Below are 25,577 nucleotides of genomic sequence, written 5' to 3' on the forward strand. Positions count from 1 at the left end.
ATCTCACTCAGTGCCAGCTCAAGGGACATCACCAAACATGTCGGCGTGCAATCAGTTGATCCAATGCTGGGGGCATGGTTCTGCCGAGCAGGGCTTATAATGAGATTCTAGTGTATTGAAATTAGCTTCCTGACATGAGAGGGCAGGAAATGCAACTCGCCATTGACTGGTGGGGCGGGCGATTGCAAGCTGGTTTTAAGATGATATGAAAACGATTTTTATGATCTCCCAATATTTTCCGCTCTCGGACACTTCGACAACCGCCGCAAACGGGAGCGGAAAATCCCAGCTTCCTCCCATTACACTCTCCATCCGATATACTACTCGGCTGATCTACTCCCCATCTGATATGCTCCCGTCAATATACTCCCTCCCGATATAATCTCTGTTTGACATATTCCCTGCCCGATATACTCCCCAATATACTCCTCCTGATATAATCCCCGTCCATTATATGTCCAGCCCCTTATCCGCCCAATCAGTTATATGCTTCAGCACTGTATGCACCAGCTGTCTTTCATGTGACGCTACATTGCCTGATTTGAACAATTGCTCAGGATGAATTTCTAACTTCGTTCTTTCTGTGTCTTGGACCAGGAAACTTTACTATGAGCATGAGTGTGTGTGACCAACAGTGAGGTGCCAACAACATGCAGGAAATCTGATTAAAATATTCTGGAAATGTATATTGAGTCCACCAGCAGTGGAGGAAATGAGGAAAGGCAGTGGAGTTCCACAATCCCTTCTGACTAATGGACAACATCCAAAATGATAAGTGCTTTCCCCTTCTGGATGCAGATAGCCCTACTGGAAATATTCATACATTTTCCATCAACAACATTTAGAATTTAAAAGTAGTTTTCAAGCTTCTAAGAGAGAGCAGGGCTGATTGTTAACTGGGGCAGAGAGCACATCATTTAAAAGTTGTGTCCTTATAGATAACGCAAGTGGGGGAGGCGGTGACATAGTCCAGAAACCCACAGTATGCTTGGGAGACCCAGGTTCAAATCCCACCATGGCATATCATGAAATTTGAATTGAATAGAAATCTGGAATTAAAAGTTTGATGATGACCACAGAACCATTGTCAATTGTCATAAAAACCCATCTGGTTCATTAATGTTCTTAGGGAAGGAAATCTGTGACTCTAGGCTGACAGCAATGTAGTTGACTCTTAAATACCCTCTGAACATGGTCAGTGATGCTCTCACCCATGAATGAATTTTTAAAAAAGCAATCTCCTGGACTGGTTTTGATAGCCTGGGAGAGTCACACAAAACTTTTCCAGAGGATATTTTCTCCCCTTATTTCCCTGGGTTTTTCTCTTTTTTTGCCTCTCTCATAAGATTACATGGTTGCGAGGATTAGGAAGTACTGTATCTAATTATGATGCTCCAACCATCATAAGTGAGGGATAGGCTTGATGGACCAGATGGTATATTGATGTGAATGGCATACGCTATGTAATGAGCAGTATAATTTATGATAAAAATATTTCACAATCATTGCTAGCAATAATGGATCAAATAAATCATTAATTTTTAAAAATGGATATGGAATAAATACACTGATCAATACTTCTGCACAATATACAGGTGGTGCTGCTCTGTAGTTCTAGTTAAAATGAATATCTGTATAGTCTCCAGAATAATTTACTAGTACAGGCAATTGATATAGATTTTACAAAAACATGCCTGTTTTGTGCTGCAATATTGGGGAAATGTTAAATGTGTGATTTGTGACTGAAAAGAGGGAGACTGATTCAGGTAAAAGCAAAATACTGTGGATGTTGGAAATCTGAAATAAAAACAGAAATTGCTGGAAAAACTCAGCAGGTCTGGCAGCATCTGTGGAGAGAGAAACAGAATTAATGTTTCGAGTCTGTATGACTCTTCTTCAGACTGATTCAGGTGTTTATTTTTAAGAGCATTAAATGCATCAATATTGGTGATGACCAGAATGAATGAGGCTTGGCAGTTCTATTATTTCCTTGAATGAAAATGAAGAACCAAAGCTCATGCCAAATGCAAAATGAGTGCTCCATTCATCTGCCAATCTAAACTGATTCAATAATAGGATGCCTTCATCTGTTACCAGACGTGTGCTTTTATACCAGAGGCTGCCTTGGCAGGAAGAACAGGGCTTAGAATGTCATTATTGAAATGCAAACAAAAAAATGCAGAGCCACGAATAGATTACTCCTGTACTGCACATCAATGTAGTTATCATAGGCAGGCCACAATTCAAAATTAATCTGGGGGGAATAAGAAGTAGGTCCAAAATAGCAAAGGAAATGTGTGGAGAAACAGACAAGACAGTGTCTGATTTTCAGTATCACCATCTTCTTTTATTACACCATAAAGTTAACTTGGTGGAAAATATCTGAGAATTGTTTACACCTATATTCGATAATTGGCACTCGATACTGAGTGGCAGGGTGTCCACGCGCTGACACAGTGCTTGTGCACTCACAGTTGACTTTGTTAGCGCATGGGTACATGGCAGTCGTGTCAGTGTGCTGACATATAACCTTGAATGTAAGAACATTTGTAATGCTTTATCATATTATTGGTTAGTGCTATGACCAAGAGTTAAAATCCAGGCCTAATTGTCCTATGGTTGGCCCAAAAGCTAGTTAATAATTTTCTTCTGGAGATATAAGGATTAAATTGGGTAGTCTCAAAATGGGTGCAGGAATCATAACACGTGATTAACCCCCGTCTATGCAGTGTAATGCAGGCTGCACGCTAACTTTGTGCTTTCTGCTCATAATAATGATTGCTGCATGCAACCTAACTGGCAGACTAACTGCTGTTTATTGGTTGAATGCATCAGCCGGGGTCAATATCATAAGTAACTTGCCTCAAAACTGAATTTCCCATTGATCATTGAAAGACGATGGCACCATGATGCAGGTCTCCATTGTCTCACCAGGGTGCCTGGCATGCACAGTGACAGTGTGATGACTTAAACTAATGATATCTCGTTGCTCTCCCTTAGATTTTCCAGCACACACTCAATCGCAGAGGCCCAAAGAGGATGCCAGAGGACTGCCAGGTTTCACATGCACCTGCTCCACACCCGCTCTCTGAACCAGGCACCAGTGCAGATACCAGCGCCTTGGTGGGTGGCTGCATCAAATGCCGCTGCAAGCGAGGGGTGGGGGCACCAAGACGTAGCACTCGCATTTGTAACTTTAAGGCACCATGAGCACAAGAGGGACTGTTCACGGGTGATCTTCTGTTGTGTAATGTTTTGTTTATGTTTTCTGGTCTGGGAATGAAGACCAGATTATCTTGTCATGATCACGTTGCTGTTTGTGGGACTTTGCAGTGCGCAAGTTGGGTGCCATATTACCTACATTATAACTGTGACTATGCTGCATTGGCTGTAAAGTGTTTTGAGACTCTGGTGATCGTGATTGGGGCTATATAAAAGCAAGTCTTTCTTCTCATTTTCACTCACTGACACACTTCTTTCTCTCAAGCAGGAAAAGATGGCACAAATTGGAAGCACCAGGAACTAACCAGAGGGTGAAACGTATGCTTGCACATTCTAACCCCCATGGAAGAGGTGGTGCTGGTCACTATGGGAAGGGCCATTGTTGGTGTTGTGGCCATCGGCAGGGCTGAATCCATTGAAGGTGAAGGTTATAACTAATCTTCTTTCTCACATCCCACTTTTCTCTCATCCTTCACTCACTCTGACTTACAAGCTGCAGATGGTGTAAGTATGAACTTGTCCTCTCCCCTCACTCCAACCTTATCCTTGTCCCTTTTTTCTTTCAGGTACCTAAGAATGGCAAACTGGCCAGGTAGTGGAGGAGAGCAAGACAATGATGATGAAGACACACCGCCATTCAATTTCTTACTTGCAGTCACCAGCTCAGGCACTGAGACTACACAAAATTTAGAGGATGCAGAGAGGCAGGATCTGCATGTGGCGAGATACCAGGTAAAAGTGTGCTGCATACAGGGTAAAGGGAAAGGATAATACTTGTGCCAGCTCGCCAGAGTGTGAGGTTGTACATGAGTACTGCTACGGAGGACTCAGATGGGCCAGGTTACAGAAAAAGGCAGATGGGAGTATACACTGGTGCATTGGGAAGCTTGCCAGAAAGCCTACATTCAATGTCAAGGAGTATGGAAGAGTCTAGCACCAGCCTCCTACACAGGGCTTTGTGCAGAGCTTGGAGCCCATCCATTTCAGCATTGAACTGGTGCAAAATTGCATCAACACACTTGTGGAAACAATCATGATGTAGCATCCGGTGGCCGATGCCTCAGCTTCCTGTCACAGCACAAACAACATCCGCCCAACAGTCAAACACTGCAGTAGAAGCTCAGACTGCTGCCATCATGGTTGTGGATGCATGTGTTCATGTATCCATTGGGGTAGTACCTCAGAGAAGCACTAGGACAGGTGAAGGCACATGGAAGACAGGCACTAAAGAAATGCACAAGGTTATTAGTTTAATTTTGTAAGCAATATGACATAATTTCATTTATAAATTTGGACTGCAATGTGCATTTTTAAAATTCTTCCATGGGAAGTGGGTGTCGCCGGTTAGGCCAGCATTAATTGTCCGTCCCTAATTACCATTGATAAGACGGTGGTGAGCTGCCTTCTTGAACTGCTCAGTCCATGTGGCATAGGTACACCCACAGTGCTGTTAGGAAGGGAGTTCCAGGATTTTGATGCAGCGACAGTGGAGGAACGGCAATACACAAAAAGTTATTTGGTAGTAACTCTCACACCAACTCTCTTCTCACACAGCAAAAAGTTGATGCTTCCCCTGACATTGGTATTCTTGTGATTGTCCTGATGAGTGCAAGATTAAAAGCTTCGACTAGCAACGAAAAATGTATTTTTTCGGCAACACTCAAATGTAGTTCTTTTGCATTCTGGCCAAGAGGACGATGTGATAGTTAGTGACAGAGGGAAGATAAGGAGTGTAGCACTGTTGGTGAATGGGGAATTAGGATTGAGTTTACTGGTATCATACTTGAATTAGTTGTTCAGGTACAGCTCGGGCTGAAAGGGAATGACCAAGTCCCTTCATCTTCCTCCTCGCCCTCATGCGCCTGCTCCTCATCTTCCAATCTGATAGTTGGTGGTAAGGGCTATTCCTTCAAGATAGTGTGGTTTTCAACATGCAGCATACGGCCACAAATCTCAAGGCCCACTTAGCCAAATTCTGTAGGGCTCCTCTAGGGAACGCAAGCAGTAGATTGTTGCTTTGAGATGTCACTGGTCTGCTCTGACAGATTTCCTGTGGCAGACTGACTCTCACTCTAAGTATGCTGCACACAGGGCATGAGTTGAGAACTAGAATCATGAGCCATGTGGTCAGCGGGTAGCCCTTGTCACCAGATAGTCACCCCTGGATTTGATGTGGTGGCTAAAATAGAGTTGGCACAGTGAACTGCCACAGAATGTATACATCAGGGCTGTTGCTAGGATGCAAGCTATTAACCTACAAGTTGCACTGCCTATGGTCAGACACCAGCTGCACGTTGAGGGACTGAGATCCCTTTTGGCTCAGGTATGTCACAGAGTTGACATGAGGTGCATGCAAAACAATGTACGTGTAGTCAACGGCACCCTGAACCATGGGGAACCCAGCAATTCTTGTAAAGCCATATGCTTGCTCTGTGTGCTTCTCTCTGGCAAAAGATTATCTCTCTTTGCATAGAGAGCCTCAGTGGCCACCCTCATGCAACATTGAACTGCAAACTGCAAGATATTGATAATAATTCCAGAAACCTAGAATGAGGCAGTGGCATTAAAGCTCATAGCTATGGTCACCTTCACAGCCACTGGTAATGCAGTAATTGCCCAGTCCTAAGGTTGGAATTGTGCTGAAGCAGTGGCAGATTTCAGTAAGGGCCTTAGAGGTCTCAAATATTGGTTATTGCTGAAGTTCAGGTAATAACTCCCCTGAATCTCTTTGGCGAATTTGGACTCCTGTTCAGTGCCCTCCTTCCTCAGCTCTTCTTTCCTCTTCTAACTGCTTACCCTGCTCTGTGTCGCCCCTGCTCGTTCTCCCAGCCTTGTCTGATTCTAAAAGGGAGGTGTACTAGGCCACCCATGTCTGGGAGCAACTGATTTGTGCAAAAACTTAAAGTCAGCAAAAAGTCCTTCAGCACTGACCATACTACTTCCTGTAGACCATTGAGATGTGAAATGACTATGGTAAGAACTGAGAATGTGTATAATTGGAGCAACAACCAGAAGAAATCAACCAGCAACTTACCTGTAGGTGGGGCAAGGAGTGGGGGGAGTGGGTGGTGTTCTTTCATACTTGTGTTCAGTTGCGTGAGTTAAAGGGAGCATAGGCTGGAACATTGAGCTCCTAAGTGGGTGGTGTTGGTGTGAAATCAGCATTGCATGCTGAATGATCTTCCTGCAATGCTTACAACAACAAAATATTATATTTACATAGTGCCTTTACCGTAATGATCGCCCCAAAATGCTTCACAGGAGCATAATAAAACAAAGTATGACACCGAGCCACATATGGAGATATTAGGTCAGATGACCAAATACTTGGTCAAAGAGGTTTGTTTTAAGAAATGTCCTAAAGGGGGAAAGGGAGGTAGAGAGGTGAAGAGTTTCGAGGGGGAATTCCAGAGCTCGAGGCATAGGCAACAGGTATCTTGGAGGGTTGTGTGATTGTGGGAGATTACAGAGATAGGGAGGGGCAAGACCATGAAGGGATTTGAAAACATTGATGAGAATCTTAAAATCAAGACATTGCTTGACCAGAAGCCAATGTAGTTCGCAACCATAGGGTGATGGGGGAAATGGGATTTGCTGTGAGTTAAGACATGGGCAGCAGAGTTTTGGATGACCTCAAGTTTACGGAGGATAGAATGTGGGAGAGCAGCCAGCAGTGCTTTGGAACAGTCAAGTCCAGAGATAATGAAGGAATGGATGAGTTTCATCAGCAGATGAGCTGGGACAGGGACAAAGTCAAGCGATGTTATGGAGGTGGAAATAGGTGGTCTTAGAGATAGCATGAATTATGAGGTCAGAAACACATCTCAGGATACTTCCAGAAGACTTTAAGTGCTGCACACTAACCCCTTCAGCAACGAGGCATCTGGCATGCTTTGTGTCACAAGTGTACATGCACATTATGGGTGCCATTTTGCAACCCCAAAGAGCCTTGCAGCCCCTAAAAGGAGCAGTAACAAGCCCAATTTCTCCCTCAGAATTCCTAGTGAGCACTGTATTTTGTCACTGGGAGAACCTAAACAACCACTTCAATTGTTCCAATAAAATTTACGATCAGTTTATAGGCTGATACCTGCCTGATTCTGGTAGCACAGTCCTACACCACATGGACTGCAGCAGTCAAGCAGCAGCTCACCACCACCTTGTCAAGGGCAATTAGGGATGGGCAATAAATGCTGGCTTAGCCTGCGCACATCCCATGAATGAATTAAAAAAAGCACAGTCAGGTTTTGAATAGTTGTTTAGAAATGAAAGTGCAATTTTTCCACAAATCCATATCTTGTATGGAGACATAAATGAATGAAGTAAGTAAAGTTTTGAGTGTAACAAAAACAAAAAAATGCTGGAAAAACTCAGCAGGTCTAACAGCATCTGTGGAGAGAAAAACAGAGTTAACGTTTTGAGTCAGTATGACTCTTCTTCAGAGCTAAAGAGAAGTAAAAATGTGATGAAATTTATACTGTTTAAGGGGGGTAGAGCAGGTGAAGCTGGACAGAAGGCCAGCGATAGAGGGGGGGCAAAGGAGAGATTGCCAAAGATGTCATGAACGAAAGGACAAAGGGGTGTTAATGGTAGTGGTACTGGCTAGAGGAGGTTTTGATGGTAGCATTTAGGTGAGAAAGCAGAATGTGATAATTGCAGGACAAGAGGAAGCACTCTGAAAAGAACAACATGAACAAGTGACAGACGGCCCTTGTAGGGGTGGGCTGGGGGGAGCAGACGGTGGTGGGAAAAAAGATTGAAAATAGGATAAAAGGTGAGGATAAAACAATAAATAAAAATGAAAATAAATTAAAATGAAAATAAGTGGATAAAAAAAAGAAAATGAATATTGAAAAAAGGGGGTTAAAAAGGGGTGAGAGAGTCCATGACCTGAAGTTGTTGAGCTCAATGTTAAATCCGGAAGGCTGTAAAGTGTCTAATCGGAAAATGAGGTGCTGTTCCTCCAGTTTGCGTTGAGCTTCACTGGAACATTGCAGCAGGCCATGGACGGACATTTGGGCATATGAGCAGGATGGTGTGTTGAAATGGCAAGCGACAGGAAGGTCGGGCTTGTGGACAGACCGAGGGTGTTCCGCAAAGCAATCACCCAGTCTACTTTTGGTCTCTCCAATGTAGAGGAGACTGCATTGAGAGCAGCGAATGCAGTAGACCAAATTGAAGAAGATGCAAGTGAAGAGCTAATTCACCTGAAAGGAGTGTTTGGGCCCTTGGACGGTGAGGAGGGAGGAGATAAAGGGGCAGGTGTTGTACCTTCTGTGATTGCATAGGAAGGTGCCGTGGGAGAGGTTTGAGATGTTGGAGGTGATGGAGGAGTGGACCAGGGTGTCCCGGAGGGAATGGTCCCTATGGGATGCTGGCTTGGGCGGGGGTGGGTGAAGCGAAGATGTGTTTGGTGGTGGCATCATGTTGGAGTAGGCAGAATTGACAGAGGATCCTTTGAATGCGGAGGTTGGTGGGGTGAAAAGTGAGGACAAGGGGGACCCTATCACGGTTCTGGGAGGGAGCGGAAGGTGTGAGGGCAGAGGCGCGGAAGATGGGTCGGACACGGTTGAGGGCCCTGTCAACTGCTGTGGGTGGGAAATCTCGGTTAAGGAAGAAGGAAGACATGTCAGAAGCGCCGTTTTGGAAAGTGGCATCATTGGAACAGATGCAACGGAGGCAAAGGAACTGAGAGAATGGGATGGAGTCTTTACAGGAAGCAGGGTGTGAGGAGCTGTAGTCGAGGTAGCTGTGGGAATTGGTGAGTTTGTAATGAATATTGGTGGACAGTCTATCACCAGAAATTGAGACAGAGAGGTCAAGGAAGGGAAGGGAAGTGTCAGAGATGGACCATGTGAAGGTAATGGAGGGGTGGAAATTGGAAGCAAAATTGATCAATTTTTCCAGGTCCAGATGAGTTCTGAGTGTGTTTTTATCAAGAACGAAGCAAACATAAGAATGAAAACCACAATTCTCACTTTCCCAGGCCCTTATAATTCTGTAAATTTGGTTGATAATAGTAACTCGTATTTCTGAGGTTCCTACACATGCATGAAGGCAAAGCAGAAAATTTGGAGACAAATGCATCATGATGATTAATTAAAGGATTGCCCTTTTAGTCACAAGGCAATTTGGAGTCTGTGGCATTTTAAAAACAGCACAGCAATGCAAAATGTCTCCATTTCTGAAAATAGCAGGTCTGAGATATTAGATTATGGGGGTAGGGAAAGGGGGATTTGAGCATCTCATCAGTCTGATGCCAAGTGAAGTGATTTTTCCAAATCGATAAAGTTCATTGCACGTCTAGCTACCTTTGAAGATTTCTTGTAAACCAATTTCACTAAGTGTTTATGTGCAACTCAAGTTGCCCTTGAAAACCATGGAATCCATTACATTTTAATGGATTGGGGTGGGGGTTGTTGTGAAACTAAGAATTCAGAGGAAAATCCGAATTATTGATTGCAAGCTACTACGCTTGAAAGCAACAAACAGTCAACACTCAAAACAAGGAGAAAATGTTCTAATCATTTTAAAACAAAAGTTCATTGCAATATATATACATTTAATAAAATCAATATTGAATCTGAATGTCTGCGCGGGAGAGCCTGCAGGAGGCTTACTTATACTTTTCAGCTCAGATCAAAAATATATATATAAGCCTCTGTGATCTTATGGCATGGAGCTAGAGGAGGCAGAGCAGAGAAATGCTGCAAATAACTGTTATTAAATAACCTGAAGTTAGTGCAGAAGTTAATTGATTGCCTGTCTTAGAGAAGGTTGGGGGTAAGCTGATTGAGATGTTTATAAAGGTTCCATGGTCAATATGTTCACATTCTCTTTAAGGTGTGTTGCACCTCAGATCACCACATCTGAGGTGCAATACACCTTTAAGAGAATGTAAGCAGATTGACCACAGATTGCATAAGTTAGAAACTATGTCACTGCAACCAAGAAACTATTTTCTCTCATGAGTGAATCAAGTACAAGAGGTCATAATCTTAAATTTAGATCCAGGTTATTTAGGAGGAAAAATCAGGAAGCATGTTTTTGCATGGATTAAAATAGAAATCTGTAATTCTCTACTTCAGAGGGCTGTGGTTGCTGTGATACAATTGAAGCTTTCAAGATTGATAGATTTTTGCTAAGTAAGTGTCTCAGGGGATATGGAGCAAAGGCAGGTAAATGGAATTGAGGTACAGATCAGTCATTATTTAGAACAGCCTCATGCACAATGTTCCCTCTAAGCTAAGCAATCGGGAATGTGCCGTGTAGGGGAGAAGCAGGCCATGCACAAGCAACATTCCCTTTAAGATGTGGCAGTGTGTCGATCTTAAAGGGACTGCACAGTGCAACAAGCCAGTAGTGCACAGTAAACAGAAGTTAGCAGGAACATTGCTTTCAAGTGAATGGCTTATTGCTCTTCTATGTTTCTATGCATAAAACTGCAGCTAGCTGAAGGGTTGTAATAGAGTGCTTTCAAGCTTTAAGGTACTGATGTCTGACCTGGAGTGTATCTGGGCTTCCTGTTTCTCAAGTTCAGTCACTTGATACCATTTGTCTGCTTCTCTGACAGAATAGGATGGTAGTAACACAAAGCGGGTGGCAAAGGGCAGTGCTGTTTGATGAGATGATAACAGAAGCACTGCTGCAGGCTGTGGAGAGGCAGAGGGCAGTAGCTTGCTTCAGGGAGCTGGATGCAATAAACGCCAGCTGTCCTATCCAATGCATATGGATGGAGTACAAAGAGAAGTCTGCTGACTTTGTCAGCAGGAGCTGATTGGGCATTGACAGGCAATCATTACAGATGAAAAGATGCTTGTTTTTGCCCTTCAAAATGTTCTACCCCTCTCAACCTCTGTGTGCACAGGATCTGAAGGTCACTTAATTTTCTTTTACTATTTCTTTTTCTTTCTTTTCTTTTACATTCTCACTGAAAAATGCCTCCTCATCTGCATGAACGTTTTTCTCTCTAAACAATCCCTCCTTCCAACATGGGTTTCTTCATTGTCACATCTCAGTACATTGTAAGCTCATGTCTATTTGATTTCTCTTAGGAGAGGCTATTAATGGAACACAGCCCCTGGCAATGGGAGGAAGTTGGTCTTCCTAATGGTCCTCACCTGCTTCAAGGGGTGGGGCAACTTCATCCAAGGAGATCAAATCCTGGAAGTTGTGGGATATGGAGATGGAGAAGTACCTGTCCTAGAAAGGGCTTGGCATCTCAAGGCTCCTTTCAAAACACTGCAGTTTAATATCCAGTCAGAAGGCCTGATGCAATCTTTGTAGGAATACCAGAAACATGTAAAATGTTAGCCTATACCACATTGCTATGACCAGTCTTAGCTCCTGGTAGTCACCTTATCCTCCATGTGCCTTTGCAGGATCTCCACAGCTGATGTCTCCTGGAAATCACCTGACACCAGACCCTGGAGAAGTTGCAGTAGATTTAACATCTACTCTACACATCTTACCAGCTGACACAAGAGGGTTCAGAAAGACAGCAGGAGGTCAGTACAGGTGATGAACATGGGTGAGGGGGAACAGGAATAGGTGGATGGAGAAAAGCAGAGATACCCTCATCAAGGTTAGGGATGGGGCAGGGGTGAGGTCACCTCTCTGCCCAGCCACAGAGGTCAGGGAACCAGATATTTGTGCAATATGTTTCAAAAGAAAGATATTTCCTGAGTGCAGCCAGTTTTGAAAGTCATCAAGAGAGCTGCCAGAAATTTCCAACAAATGGCTGCTGAGTATGGCTGCTCCACATTTACAGAGCGCTCTTGACATGCCGTGGGACTGTCTGTGTTCCCTGCTCAAACAGAATACAGCCATCCCATTCTTGGGATGTTCCAGAGACTCTGGTTAGCCTCCTTTTCCAGTCTCCTGTCAGTGCGAGTTCATTTGTGAGGAATTTCAGAAAAGGCAGACATGCATCTGCATCACCTTGGAAAGTGGATGGGAGGGAAGCACTGTGGTGATAAGTAGGCTGTCACATGAGCACAATATTAATCACTATTTGAACTTGATCACTGTTCTATTTGTATATTTTACTGTGAATAAACATGGAAAACAAGTGTAGATGTGTACACTGAAGGTTTGGGAATTGAAAACATAAAGGTCTGACTGTCTGTATGATGACATGAAGACACTAGACATTGATTATTGCACCTGGGAGTTACTAACTGACGATAGAGGAAAACAGTGACACCTCTTGTGGGCTGGTGTGACCAGAACAGTGACCAGTGGCTACAGTGACTTGACAACAGGCACTAACGTCAAAAACAACAACCCACAACGATGTTCGGTAGCTTCATGTGTGGCACTTGTGGCAGAACCTGCTTCTCAAGGATTGGCCTCTTCAGCTATCAGCAAATGTGCGCCCACCATCTGAAATGAATTATTTGCTGCATGTCCACCATCTTGTGCAGATAGAAGGATCTCAGACAGCAGACAACTCACATTTTTCAGGTGCTATTTAGATACAAACCCAAGGGGTATAACTCGTGGTCTGTCATGCATCTTTCACTCTTCTATGGAATGCAGTGATCGACTTTTAAAAAGTATTAACTAATTGTCTACCCAGCCCTAAAAGTAATTAGAAATTAATGTTCTGTTGAACATAAAATGGGAACACTGTGATCCAGATAGCCTGGAACAGTGCTGCACATCTTATTGAATCAAAATATAACCATTGGCACAATAAGTCATGTTAAATAATTGAACACATTTTAGGCAGTTAATTTGGATTCAGAGTTGAACATTCAAGCTAGCAGCCATTAGCAATATTACATTCTAAACATCACTGGGAGGTGCATCAGTATCGAAAGATGCATTCTGTGACATCAGCAGCAGCTCCTAAAGGCCTATAATGCTTACAAAGCATGCAATGCTTAACCATCTGTGGCACTGCATGAGGGTGATACGGAGAACGAGTCTCAATAAACTGTTTTTCCAACCAGTAATGTTTGTTTTGTTTTGTCAACTGAAAGGGTGACTTCATTCCAAGGATTCAAATCATCCATAATACCTCTCTTGAAGTCCGAGGAGACCAGTCAGTTAACCAGCTTAGTTCATTTGAGAAATTTTTCAAGGTGGCAAAATGCCATACTGGAGAGCTATGTGAAAAAGACTATATATAACAAAAAGGGCTGTGCTGTAGGTGCAGGATTGGGTTGCAGTATTGAACCCATCAGTTGAAAGTAAGTATCATTCATCCAGAGATTCTCCTTCTACAGAGGAAGAATAATTGGCCTCAGCAGCTTTATCTGGGAAAGAACAGAACTGGTCAGTCTTTCAAGCCTGCCTTCTGTTGACTGACAAAAGGAAAAGTAATGATGTGTCTGTGGAGATGTTGGCGAGTTGAACCATTCCCCCCTCCTGAGCAAGGAGAGCGATGTGGATGGAGTGGGCTTGACATATAATTCTCTTTATTTAAAGAAAACAGTAAGTACAACCTATGGATGACCTATCTTACAGTTTATCAATTTGGCAGCTGTATACGTGCAAAGTGTGCAGAGCGAGTGCATTCTTTAAGTTGGAGATTCTGCATGAGCTAACTTTCTCCTTCTCAGGGTTACTCAATGTCAGTCTATGAGCTGGGAGCTCTTGGCTGAGGTGAGCTCTATCCTGACTGCAGTGCCATTCCTTCCATAAATTAACACCAAAAAAATAGATACTTGTTGTTTTCAAAATTACTGTCTCTCACAAAGAGTGACTGTTGTAAGGAAGTTAAATGAGACATGAGAGTAAATGAGAGTCATGCTAAGGTGCTATGTTAATGCAAATCTTCCTTTCTTGTTCAAATGAGATGTCCCCTCTGGCATCTGATGACATTTATTCCCAATGCAGTGGGTGTATCTGATACAAGTTTGTCAAACACAACGGGCGGGATTTTCCAGCCCCGACACTGGTGGGTGTCTTTCCAGGCAGGACAGGAAAATTTGGAGTACCATTAAAAGTCAATGGCTCTCCAAATTTTCCTGTCCCGCCCGCAACGATGCCCGCTGGTGTCGGAGCCGGAAAATCCTGCCCAATGTCAACCCTCAAATCTGGGCCAGGGTTTTACGGCCCCTCCCACCTGGCAGGATATTACCGTCCCGCCAAACTGAATGGAGATTTAAATGGCTCGCCGCATCCGCTGGGGGGAGACACATGGCGGGGCTGTGAAATCCTGGCCCTGGTGTTGGGGACCAAACATTTTCACCAGGTTTACTGAAGCGAATATATGAACAGACGAACAAGGAGCAGCAGGCCATTCAGCCCCTCGAGCCTGCTCTGCCATTTAATTAGATCATGGCTGATCTGATGGTAACCTGAAATCTTCATCCCGCCTACCCCTGATAACCTGTTACCCCCTTGCTTACCAAGAATCTATCCACCTCTGCCTCAATACGAGAAACCAAAATGTTCTAATTTAAAACAGTTACGAGAAAGTTTTTTTTAAAAGATGCATGTTGAAATAACAGTCGTACCAATAATTTTCTTTCCCCTCTAACTTTCAATGCTTCGGGGAATATTTATAATTACAACAACTGATGACACTATTGAGAAAACTAGCCGAGGGATCACTCAACTTATACTGAGTTAACATGAGCCAATATGAGCCTGGTAATTTCAGGTTTGCTAATTTCATTCAGATGGCTATTGGACTAAGTAACTTTCCCAGGTCAATTTCTCCCATTATATTATCACCATCCACTGTTTAATACAAAGTAGCAGACATAGTTTTAATTTCAAGGTGTCCTGATAGAATGAATGTTGACAAACCAGTGTACATTGATCTCCTGGTTTAGTCAGGAGCTGTCAGTGTTGACTCAGTGGTAGCATTCCCACCTGAGTAAGAAGGCTGTAGGTTCACTTCAGATATTGAGCACATAGTTTAGGCTGACACTCCAGTGCAGTACTGAGGGAATGCTGCATTGTTGGAATGCCGTATTTCAGATGAGACATTAAACCAAGACTCCATCTGCTTTCTCAGGTGAATGCAAAATATCCCATGGTACTATTTAAAGAAGAACAGGGGGTATTCTCCCCTGTGTCCTGGTCAATATTTATTCCTCAATCAACAAAAGTAAAACAATTGTTGTTTGTGGGTGCTTGCTGTGCGCAACTTGGCTGCTGAATTTTCCTACATTGTAAGAGTGATGAGTGTGATGTTGATCCATGATCATAGTAGCCAGGTGCTTCTAGTGCACTGCACCAATTGACTGAACATCAGCTGCCTGACTAAATGTCTTGCCTGTCATTTTCATGTTTGTATGTAAATGCTCAATGAGGTTCATCTGGTCGATCCCAGTCTGTAAACCTGGGGTAGAGTTTTTGCTTTGGGTGCAACCGGCAATTCCAGTGCAAATTGTGTCCAAAATTATGCCTATTTTGAGAAGTGTTCTTGTTTCACCAAGTTTCTGCTTAAACTTATTTGCATATCATCAGTTGCAAAATCTACAATGAAGCAGCACAAATGGACAGCATTTTGAAACACAAGTCTCCTTTTAAAAAGTTTACTTTAAATAATATTCCTTGACATAGTTAAAAATGGCAAATCAGTGAAGTTTATTACAGCTGAAAAAGGGTTTGTCACAAAAAAATAAGCATTTTAAATCAGTGTCAATCCACCACCTGCGTGAAATGCAATCTTAAACAGGGATCTTCTGCTCCCATTTGTGGCGGGCGCCAAAGCGGCCGGGAGTGGAAAATGTTGGCAGATCGCAAAAATCTGTTCCATGTCGTCATAAAACCAGTTTGCCATCGTCCACTCCACCTGTTAATAATGGGCCACGATTCCCACCGCTGCATGTCAGGAAGCTAATTTCAATACATTAGAATCTCATTATAAACCCTGCTCACCAGAATCATCCCCCGCCACCCCCACACTGGATCATGAGTTCATGTTGGTGTGCTTTCACGTGTTTCACAGCGGTACATAAGCGACACGGACATGGCGAGCTGCACTTCGCTCGGGACTTCAAGGTTTGTTTGCCTACCTTGCTTTGGGCAGCACCTGTGGCCATCAGCAGCAAGGTTCGCAGGCAGCACCACATCACTTTTAGGGGGGGCTCACATGCAGGTCTCTAACTACCAGGACCAGTGATAAGGCAGGGATGGCTTTCAACGGCTGCAGGGCTAGGGCTTGCTTGGGGAAGGGGGAGAAGTGACCTCAGGCAAGGGAAGAGGCTGCAGGGTGAGGGCTGTACTGGGGAAAGAGGGTATCCCAGGGTGTGTGCGGGGGCACATGTTGATCTGTGCAAGTGGCCTCAAGATGGTCAGGGCTGAGGAGGCAGTCTCCAGAGGAGATGAGGCGAGATGGAGATGTGAAGGTGTGTGTGAGAAAGTGAGTGGTGATGTCACTTAAGCTGGCAGCCAATGAGATGCCAGTGGATAGCCTTGTGAGTGTGTGAGTTTAGAGTGATTGAATTACCCTGGCGACATGGATGAGATCATTCACCCTCTTTCTGCACTGGATGGCCAGCATTGGCATTGACCACCACTGCCACTGCCTCCCAAGCTGGAGCGGTGAGACTGCTGGACCTCCTGCAGCCAGGGTGGGCATGGAGGACATACCGGCGAGCTTCCAAAAGGCATTGCAATGATGGGTCACTGAACTCTTCTTGGCTTTCAGGGCCATATCTTCACTGGAGCAGTCCTGGGCTGCAAGCATTGAGAAGTGTGTGTGCGGCTGCAGTTTAGATATCGCACACGGAGTGAGGAAGTGGTGAGGTAATGATGTGGCGGGCGATTCAGAGACTGCCCGCCAGCAATATGGCGTGTTTCCTTGGCATGTATGGCATGTAGTTAGACTGGGGTGCAGTAGTGAATTCTTTGGTATTCAAAAAGGAATTGGATTGCTATCTGAAAAGTAAGAATGTGCAAAGTTACAGGGATAAGGCTGGGGAGTAGGATTAGGTAGATTGCTCTTTCAGTGAGCCAGTGCAGACTCGATGGGCCGAATGGCATCCTTCTGCACTGTAAAGATTCTGTGAAGACCACTATACTGGAAAATGGAAAGTGAACTGTTGCCTTCACAGAACTATATTTTGTCCTTTTGTTTGTAAGAAGGTTAAATGCCCTTTATTCATGGTAAGTGGTTAGAATTTAGGGAGGGGGTGTTTCGGGCACTTGGGTGGGGTCAGGCAGTTAGTGGCGGTGGGGGTGGAGGGGGGGGGCATTGGGTACCAAGGAGGGGGTATCAGGAAGTCTAGGGGATGGCCGCCAATCGGGGAAGGGGAAGGTATTGGACAGTCGGGGTGGTCGCCACTCAGGGAAAGGGGGCATCAGACAGTTAGAGGTGGGGGTCGGGGAAGTGGGCTGGATAGTCAGGGGAGGAGGTCAGACAGTCAGCAGGATGGGGGACAGAGGGGTGGTGGTCCAACAGTCAGATGTGGGGGGAGGTCGGGTTTGATTGGGCCTTGGGGGGTAGTCGGAGTCCCCTGTGGGGTTGGAGGGGGGAAGGGGGGCGGGGGGGGTGGGGAACACCCCTGGGCGAGAGGTTGTCAGGAGGCGGGGGGAGTCCCCCGGGGCTTCAAGGGTGTTCGAGGAGTCCCATGGGGGTCGTTGTGAGTCTGTACAATAGTTATCCAGAAGCTAGAAGTGGTTTTAATTCTTTTAACATTTTCTGGGTAACTATTGCTGTAACACAGTCGGAACCATCCGAAGTTTGCGATTTAATTATCGATGGTCTGCAGTGCAGGGCAATTGCCCATTGAAAGTTTGCACTTCCCGGGCAATTGCCATGCAAACCTGACCTGGTAACTTTGGGATGGGAGGGAGGGGGTGGTTCCCCCAGCGCATCTTTGGGGTAACCCCAAGTTACACTGCCCTGTAGCTCAAAAGTTAAAGCCCAATGTTTTAATATTTTTTTAGGGCAAGGCAGGTCCTACAGAACCTAACTACAGTTTTTAAAATTGGCTGTAATGGGAAAATCTGATTTTCTTAATGCTGTTTCATTTTAAAGTTTTACTTTTCAGGAAAACAACAACAGCGGGATGAGTCACACTCAGATGACGCTAAATCCCGGTTATGTAGAAGTCATCAACCATTCCCTCCAGCAGAATAGCAATTCCATAGAACGATGCCTGTGACAAACCAAAATTCCACACTGGTGACTCCGGATTTGTCTAAACTTGTCATGTGACCATGCCGACCAATCAGAGCAGAGTTAGACCACACATAAGCGCTAACTCATGGAGCGCTGGGCAGGCCATCAACTGACATCGAGATCTCCCTGTGAAAGGGTGTGCAAAACCTGCAAGTACGGCTAAACCTGCGAGGAAGTTAAAAGCGTTGCTGGTTGGACTTGTATTTATATAGTGCCTTTCACAGCACTAAATGCTTCACAGCCAAGAAAGTACTTTGTGTAGTCAATGTTGCTGTGTAGGAAACGCAACAGCCAATTTGCACACAGCAAACTCCCATAAACAATAATGAAACAAATGACCAGATCAACATTATCTTAGGTGTTGGTTCAGGAATGCATATTGGCCAGGACAGGTTACTAATACTTGTCAGTTAGATTCAGTTATATTGGCTCGCTGTCCCAGCGCAATGCCTTGGGATTTCTGAGAGTTTCCAAAATAGGTGACACTGGGCTTGTGCCAGCAGTATGTCCAAGCTTTGAGTTATTATCTTTGCCCTGATGCTGTACTTCCTTCTGTATCCACCTGGAAAGCTGGTAACAGATTTGGTGCTGAGGCTCTCCACAGATCGGAGGAGCATTCTGAAGTACAGGCAAGTACAGGTGCAGTTTAGAGGTTTCCTCTCCTAAAGCTCTGGCAGCCAGGAGTTTGGCTGCAGGCCCTAGAGGCTAACAGCTGCCTGCCCTCCTCCTTCCACCTTGCAGTGCTAGTTTCAGGGGCAGAAGCCCGTGCCAGGAGGCACTACATTATGCTGCATATACTTTGTGCCCACTGAGATGAGAGTGCGAGGCGAGCACCCTGAGACAGGCAGTCAGCAGCACCTAGAGGAGATTGTGAGAGGAGGACACGGAGCACACAGAGGGCCTGCGTGAGATGGGCAGCGATGGTGGGAGATAAAAACCAGTGAACCGAGAGCCCCTTCAACCTGTTTCTACCTGTCAGAGCTGAAGGGTGATGTCAAAGGAAAACAGGTAGGTGATTGATAGGTATCTCTTCTGTGTCTCTTTTGATTGGCCAAGTGGTTTAAATCAGAAGACTTTATTACAACTGAAGAGTACAGTTAAGAAATGCACTTTTAAAATATGTAACACCCAAATTAATGAATTAAATAGAATAGAGATGGCTGAGTAGGTGATGAGTTGCAGCTGTAGTATGTGGGGGCTGGTGTTTGCCGGTGTGATCTACGGTGACCACATCTGCAGCAAATGTTGGCTGCTTGAGGAACTTTGGCTCAGAGTTGATGAGCTGGAGTCCGAGCTACGGATACTGTGACACATCAGGGAGGGGGAGAGTTACCTGGACACTGTGTTTCAGGAGACAGTCACACCCCTTAGATTAATTACATCAAGTTTGGACCGTGGTCAGGGACAGAAAGTGTGACTGCGAGCGAGGCAGATATGGGGATCCAGAATTTAGCTTTGGAGGAACCTCAGTCAGTGCCCTTGTTCAATAGGCTAGAGGTTCTTGCTTCCGGTGTGAACGAGGGCACAGACTGCAGGGAGGATGAGCGAACTGACTGTGGTACAGCCATTTAAGTTGGGGGAGAAAAGACAAATGTAGTAGTAATAGGGGATAGCATACTGCTCAATGCAGCAAAGACGGAAAGTCCCAAAGGCTGTGTTGCCTACCTCTTGCCAAGGTTAAGGTCATCTCCCTGGGTTGGAGAGGAACTTGGAGTGGGAGGGGAAGGATCCAGTTGTCGTGGTCCACGCAGGTACCAACGACAAAGGTAGGACTAGGAAAGAGGTTCTGCTGAGGGACTACGAGCAGCTCGGAGCTAAATTAAAAAGCAGAACCACAAAGGTAATAATCTCCGGATCACTACCTGAGCCACATGCAAATTGGCGAAGGGTAAATAAGATTAGCGAGGTAAATATGTGGCTTAAAGCTTGGTGTGGGAGAAATGGGTTCCAATTCATGAGGGACTGGCAGCAGTGCTGGGGAAGCAGAGAGCTTTTTCGTTGGGATGGGCTGCATTTGAATCATGCTGGGACCAGTGTCCTGGCGAATCGTATAACTAGGGATGTAGATAGGACATTAAACTAATTATTGGCCGGGGGGGGGGGGGGGGGGTTCAATTGAAGGAAAGTTTAAAAAAGCAAATAGAAATAGAAACGAGAGAGCAGAGAGAGCAGAGGGGCAGGATAGTGAAGAGGCGAATGATAATCAAAGTGTGACAGGAAGGGCCAGAAAATATTAGCAGAAGAAATTAGCAGCAAAAATTAGAACCAGAATGAGTAATAAAGGTAAAAAGTCAAAGCTTAAAGCTCTTTATCTGAATGCACGCAGCATTTGTAACAAGGTGGATGAGTTGACAACACAAATAGAAATAAATGAATATGACTTGACAGCTATTACACAGGCATGGTTGCAGGGTGACCAAGACTGGGAACTCAATATTCAAGGGTATTCGACGTTCCGGAAAAATAGGCAAAAAGGAAAAGGCAGTGGGGTAGCTTTGTTAATAAAGGAAGGCATCATTGGGGAGGTGAGTAATGATGTAGGTGCAATAGATCATGATGTGGAATCACTTTGGGTGGAAATAAGGAATACGAAGGAGAAGAAGTCCCGAAGAGTTGCCTCACTGTAGGACAAAGTATAAATCAGGGAATAATGGAGGCGGGTACAAGGGCACGACAATTGTAATGGATGATTTTAATTTTTTTATTTATTCACAAATGTGGGCTTCACTGGCTGGGCCAGCATTTATTGCCCATCCCTGGTTGTCCTTGAGAAGGTGGTGGTGAGCTGCCTTCTTGAAATGCTGCAGTCCATGCGGTTTAGGTACACCCACAGTGCTGATAGGAAGCGAGTTCTGGGATTTTGACCCAGGGACAGAGAAGGAGGAGTGATATATTTCCAAGTCAGGATGGTGAGTGACTTGGAGGGGAATTTCAAGGTGGTGATGTTCCCATCTATCTGCTACCTTTGTCCTTCTAGCTTGTAGCAGTCATGGGTTTGAAAGGTGCCGTCGAAGGAGCCTTGGTGAATTCCTGCAGTGCATCTTATAGATGGTACACACTGCTGCTACTGTGCATCGGTGTTGGAGGGAGTGGATATTTGTGGATGTGGCGCCCATCAAGTGGGCTGCTTTGTCCTGGAAGGTGTCAAGCTTCTTGGGTGTTCTGGGAGCTGCACTCATCGAGGCAAGTGGGGAGTATTCCATCACACTCCTGATTTGTGACTTCTAGATGGCGGACAGGCTTTGGGGAGTCAGGAGGTGAGTTACTCACCACAGGATTCCTAGCCTCTGACCTCCTCTTGTAGCCACAGTAATTATATGGTTAGTCCAGTTCAGTTTCTAGTCAATGGTAACCCCAGGATGTTGATAGTGGGGAATTCAGTGATGGTAATGCCATTGAATGTCAAGAGGCGATGGTTAGATTCTCTCTTGCTGGAGATGGTCATTGCTTGGCACTTGTGTGGTGCAAATGTTACTTGCCACTTGTCAGCCCAAGTTGGATATTGTTCAGGTCTTACTGCATTTGGACATGGAATGCTGCTGTCTCTGAGGAGTCACAAATGGTGCTGAACATTGTGCAATCCCCACTTCTCGCCTTATGATGGAAGGAAGGTCATTGATGAAGCAGCTGAAGATGGTTGGGCCGAGGACACTACCCTGAGGAACTCCTGCAGTGATGTCCTGGAGCTAAGATGACTGACCTTCAATGACCACAACCATCTTCCTTTGTGCTAGGTATGATTCCAAACAGAGGAGAGTTTTCCCCCTGATTCCCATTGACTCCAGTTTTGTTAGGGTTCCTTGATGTCACACTCAGTCAAATGCAGCCTTGATGTCACTCTCACCTCACCTCAGGATTTCAGCTCGTTTGTCCATGTTTGACCAAGGCTGTTGTGAGGTCAAGAACTGAGTGGCCCTGACAGAACCCAAACTGAGCATCAGTGAGCAGGTTATTGCTGAGCAAGTGCTGCTTGATAGCACTGTTGATGACCCCTTCCATTCCTTTACTGATGATCGAGAGTAGACGGATGGGGCGGTAATTGGCCGGGTTATTTTTGTTCTGCTTTGTGTGTCCAGGACATACCTGGGTAATTTTCCACATAGCCGGGTAGATGCCAATGTTGTAGCTCTACTGGAACAGCTTGGCTAGGGGCGTGGCAAGTTATGAAGAACAAGTCTTCAGCACTATTGCTGGAATATGGTCAAGGCCCATAGCCTTTGCGGTATCCAGTGCCTTCAGCCGTTTCTTGATATCACGTGGAGTGAATCGAATTGGCTGAAGACTGGCATTTGTGATGCTGGGGACCTCCGGAGGAGGCTGAGATGGATCATCCACTTGGCACTTCTGGCTGAAGATTGTAGCAAATGCTTCAGCATTATTTTTTGCACTGGGCGCCTCCATCATTGAGGATGGGGATATTTGTGGAGCCTCCTCTTCCAGTGATTGTTTAACTGTCCACCACCATTCATGACTGGGTGTGGCAGGACTGCAGAGCTTAGATCAGATCCATTGGTTGTGGGATCACTTAGCCCTGTCTATCATTTGCTGCTTATGTTGTTTGGCATGCAATTAGATCTGTATTGTACCTTCACCAGGTTGCCACCTCATTTTTAGGTATGCCTGGTGCTGCTCCTGGCATGCCCTCCTGCATTATTCATTGAACCAGGGTTGATCCCCTGGCTTGATGGTAATGGTAGAGTGGGGGATATGCCGGGCCATGAGGTTACAGATTGTATTCAAGTACAATTCTGCTGCTGCTGATGGCCCACAGCACCTCATGGATGCCCGGTCTTGAGTTGCTAGATCTGTTTGAAATCTATCCCATTTAGCACGGTGGTAGTGCCACACAACACGATGGGGGGTATCCTCAATGTTGTCTCCACAACAACTGTGCGGTGGTCACTCCTACCAATACTGTAATGCACAGATGCATCTGCGTCAACCAGGTTAGTGGGGATGAGGTCAAGTACATTTTTCCCTCTTGTTGGTTCCCTCACCACCTGCCGCAGACCCAGTCGAGCATCTATGTCATTTAGGACTTGTCCAGTTCGGTCAGTAGTGATGCTATCGAGCCACTCTTGGTGATGGACATTGAAGTCCCCCAGCCAGAGTACATTCTGCGCTCTTGCCACCCTCAGTGCTTCCGCCAAGTGATGTTCAACATGGAGGAGCACTGATTCATCAGCTGAGGGAGGACAGTATGTGGTAATCAGCGGGAGGTTTCCTTGCTCATGCTTGACCTGATGCTATAAGGCTTCATGTGGTCCGGAGTCGATGTTGACGACTCCCAAGGCAACTCCCTCCCGACTGTATACCATTGTGCCTCCACCTCTGCTGGGTTTGTCCTGCCAATGGAACAGAACATACCCAGGGATGGTGATGGTGGTGTCTGCGGCATTATCTGTAAGATATGATTCTATGAGGATGACCATATCAGGCTGTTGCTTGTCTGGTCTCTGAGACAGCTCTCCCAATTTTGGCACTAGCCCCCAGATGTTAGTAAGGAGGACTTTGCAGGGTCAACAGGGCTGAGATTGCTGTTATCGTTTCCAGTTCTTAGGTTGATGCCGGGTGGTCCGCCCGGTTTAATTTCTTTTTTGTGACTTTGTAGCTGCTTGATACAACTGAGTGGCTTGCTAGGCCATTTTAGAGGGCATTGAAGAGTCAACCACATTGCTGTGGGTCTAGAGTCACATGTAGGCCAGACCAGGTAAGGATGACAGATTTCCTTCCCTAAGGGACATTAGTGAACTAGATGGGTTTTTACAACAATCGACAATGGTTTCATGATCATCATTAGGCTTTTAATTCCAGATTTTTATTGAATTCAAATTCCACCATCTGCCATGGTGGGATTCAAACATGGGTTCCCTGGGTCTCTGGGTTACTAGTCCAGCAACAAATCTGCATATTGACTGGACAAATCAGATTGGCAGGGGTAATATGGAAGACAAATTTGTAGAGTGCATCAGGGATTGTTTCTTCAAGCAACATGTTGCAGAACCTACCTAGGAACAGGCTATTTAGATCTAGTAATGTGTAATGAAGGTGGGATTAATAAGAAATATCTCAGTTAAGGATCCTCTAGGGGGTAGAGATCTCAACATGGTCGAATTTCAAATTCAGTTTAAGGGTGAGCAATTTGGGCCTCAAACCAGTGTCCTCAACTTAAATAAGGGCAATTACAGTGGTATGAGAGTTGTCTAAAGCAGGCTGGGAAACTAGACTAAGGGGAAGGTCAGTGGATGAGCAGTGGCAGACATTTAAGCAGATATTTCATAATGCTCAGCAAAAATTTATCCCAGTCAAAAAGGACTCAATGAGAAGGATGAACCACCCGTGGTTAACAAAGGCAGTCAAGGAGAATATCCAATCAAAAACTAGGCATAAAAAACAGCGAAAATTACTGGTAGGCCAGAGGATTGGGAATTTTTTAGGAACCAGCAGCAGATGACTAAAAAGCTAATAAAGAGGGAGAAAATTGATTGTGAAAGTAAATTGGCAAGAAATATAAAAACAAACAGCAAGAGCTTCTACGGGTATATAAAAAGAAAGAGAGTGGCTAGAGTGAGCGTGGGACCCTTGGAGGATGCGACTGGAGAATTGATAATGGGGAACAGAGAAATGGCAGATAATTTAAACCAATATTTTGCATCAGTCTTTACGGTGGAGGACACTATAAACATCCCAAAGATGTCAGATAAGCAAGGAGCTAAGGGGAGGAAAGATCTTGTAACAGTCTGTATCACAAGGGACAAAGTGTTTGACAAACTAATGGGACTAAAGGCAAGTTGCCAGGACCTGATGGCCTGCATCCAAGGGTTTTAAAGGAAATGGCTGCAGAGATAGTGGAGGCCTTGGTCGAAATATTCCAGAACTTACTGGATTCCTGGAGGGTCCCAGGGATTGGAAAACTGCTAATGTGACGCCCCTGTTCAAGAAGGGAGGGAGACAAAAAGCAGGAAACTATAGCCCTGTCAGCCTAACATCTGTTGTTGGGAAAATGCTAGAGTACATTATTAAGGAAGAAATAGCAGGATATTTAGAAAAGCTTAATGCAATCAAACAGAGTCAACATGGTTTTGTGAAGGGAAATCATGTTTGACAAGTTTGCTAGAGTTCTTTGAGGATATAACAAGCAGAGTTTATAAAGGGGAACCGGTAGATATAATGTATTTGGATTTCCAGAAGGCATTCCATAAGGTGCCATATAAAAGGTTACTGCACAAGAGAGGAGCTCACGGTATTGGGGGTAATGTATTAG

The 25,577-nt window shown here is 44.9% G+C and overlaps 1 protein-coding gene across 1 annotated transcript in view; it reads right to left on the bottom strand.

Moving 5' to 3' along the window:
• The window catches only part of srrm3 (serine/arginine repetitive matrix 3), an 854,108-nt gene that overhangs the window by 272,072 nt on the left and 556,459 nt on the right, over positions 1-25,577 (bottom strand). The gene's annotated exons all lie outside the window — the stretch shown is intronic.

Source organism: Cetorhinus maximus, chromosome 9 (assembly GCF_964194155.1).
Source record: "Cetorhinus maximus chromosome 9, sCetMax3.hap1.1, whole genome shotgun sequence".
Lineage (NCBI taxonomy): Eukaryota > Metazoa > Chordata > Chondrichthyes > Lamniformes > Cetorhinidae > Cetorhinus > Cetorhinus maximus.